Source organism: Callorhinus ursinus, unplaced genomic scaffold (assembly GCF_003265705.2).
Source record: "Callorhinus ursinus isolate GAN/ISIS: 27379988/994484 unplaced genomic scaffold, GSC_fseal_2.0 scaffold39, whole genome shotgun sequence".
NCBI classification, from domain to species: domain Eukaryota; kingdom Metazoa; phylum Chordata; class Mammalia; order Carnivora; family Otariidae; genus Callorhinus; species Callorhinus ursinus.
The window spans coordinates 20,228,161-20,230,757 of NW_027397101.1; positions in this window are offsets into that span (position 1 = coordinate 20,228,161).

The window sequence follows — 2,597 nt, forward strand, 5'->3', positions numbered from 1 at the left end:
ATATTTTACTTATCTTTCACATCGGTCTCATCATTGGACTTCATTTATTGCTTTAAGCCCATCTGCCCACCAGAATGTTGTTCTGTCTCCCAAACCTGTCTTCATGCCCAATGTGAAGATACTCTCTCCTTTGTCAGGAGCCAGACAAAAGCTTTCCTGACTGCCATTGGAATGGATGAGTCCTCTTCCATGCCACCTTGTCTCCACCATAACTTGAATACGTTGCAAGTTAGCACTTGTAAGACTTTTGTCCCCTCATTCATTTGTGTATATGCTTCTCTCTTTAAGGCTAAATGCACTCCTTGGAGGCCAGGATCACATCTTGTCTAGTTTTGTTTTGTCTGTTTGTTCATCTGTTTTGTTACCAGTTCTTGGCACAGAGTAAACATTCAATTTTTTGTTGAGTGGGTTGAGTGGGTTGAGTGGGTGGGTGGGTGGGTGGATGGATGGATAGATGGATGGATAAGAGAAATAAGCCATATTGTTGGATAAATGACCCCAAAAGCTCTTGCTAGAGTACCTAAAAATTAGCTAAATGGAACAAGGAATGCTGCCTCCCATTAGCAGTGGTTATACACAAACTCAATTTTCATGGGATACCAAACTCTCAACTGCCAAGATCTCCAGGTGGCAGGTAGCATCCTTTCCTAGCTCGCCCCTGACCAGGTTCTACCTAAGTTCAGACTTTGTTTCCAAGCTGTCCATGAATCCCACAAGGCCATGCCCACTCTTGCTCTATAAAGAGAGGACAGTGAACTTTGCTGGAGGCTTACTGTTAAAATCTAGCCCTCCTAGTGCATCCAGCTGCACCTCATCCCCAGGGTGCCTCTCGGGGGATGCTGAGAGAATGGGGGAGTGACTGCATTCACCTGCCAACACTTCTTCCTGAACACGAGTTCCAGGCTGTATCAAGTGATGCTGTTGGTGCTTTCTCCAAGTTCCTTTCAGGACAGAAAGCTGATTTGACAAAAGCATTAAGTCTATTAAGTGATAATTAAAGAATGTAGGGTCTGTGTAATTGAAGAGTTTGTAAATGCAGACAGGTAACCATACCAAAAAGCCTAGGCTCAGAATAAACACGAGATTAGAATAGAAATTTGAGCACTGGAATTCATAAAACATAAGGTCCTAGAGCTAAGCCCTCAAGAGAATAAAACACACCTGATTATATCTTTATGCACATATATATTTAAAAAAAGATATGAGGCAACTCACAAGTTCACCTATAAGAAGATAGAAAAATATAAGAGAAAATCAAGGGCAGGGAAAGTAAAGATTTCCTGAAAGGTTAGTCTAGGGGAAATGAGAATGAAGTAGGCCACAAGACCAGAGGTGGTTAATGCAAGTGTGTCTCAGATTTGGCCCAAGCTTCACAAGCATTCTCAGTGACATAATCTGGTCAAAAAAGAGTCTTTGCCCTACACTTATATGTTAGAAATAGCACTGAGAAGAAAAGAAGACCTCTGTGTCCTCCATGGCTTCCACATAACCAAAAGAAACACTGAGAAGTGATTTTGTGGGGGAGGGAGGAAAGAGAGGAAAAAACTGAACTTACTGAATTATTCTATAGATGTAAACAGGAGAATCTGATGTCCTATCATCTTGAGCTGGATGCTAAATATCATCTCTGAACCTTTTAATAAGAACACATAACAATATTAATAATGCTATTTAGTGTCTCCTGCAGGCTAACTGCTGTTCGGAATTTTGTCATGTATTCCTTAATGCTCTGTAGTGGATAAAATGTGCACTTGAGAAAATTGAGAAGTCCAGGGACTTCTATGCCTAGCAAGCAGATGTACATAGATTTGTAAAACTCCCAAGCCTCCTTGCTTACGATCGTATCATACTGCTTCCAGATAGACCAGTCTGAACATCTAAAGATTGATTTGCCAGAAGTCTTCTATTGCAGAGCATGATGTGTTTGGATTTAACCAGAAATTTACAAGGGAGGAGAATCTATTGGCTGTGGTAAAGCAAGTGGTCTCCAGAGCCAGCAATCTGACTGTCCCAGACGGTAACTCTAACACAGGACTTGAGAGCCACCATCTGTTCAGACTTGTTTGTTTGTTCTAGAATAAGCTGGTGAGAAGATCTCTGCTCATTTTTATCCCCTATATATTGTAGCACGGGGGTAATGAGTGTGATTGGGTTGATACTGGAATTGGGCATTACAACAGACAGAATGTGACAAGCATCGTTATACCAAAATCATTTCATCAGGTTCCCACAGATAGGGAGGAGAGTGGAGCCAAATCCACAGTGGAACCACCAGCGTGAGTTGTGGACACACCTTGCATCTCGTCACAGGGCTCTCTTCCAAAAAGAGATCAAGCTCAGCCTTGTTTTGTTAATGAGATCTGACAGAATTATTGCCTAGGGTGGTATATAAACACTGATTTTACTCTTTTAAAACAATTAAAAAGTCATCAAAAGACTTTAAGCATCAGTTATAATTATATACACTGTAGTACTCTTAGAAATACGATTTACCAGTTTGATTGATCTCAGAACTAAGAAAGGTGAGAATGAAAATACACAGTAATTTCTTAGGATATGATTTTATGGTTTTCAGAATTTGTGTTTCCAAAACAAAC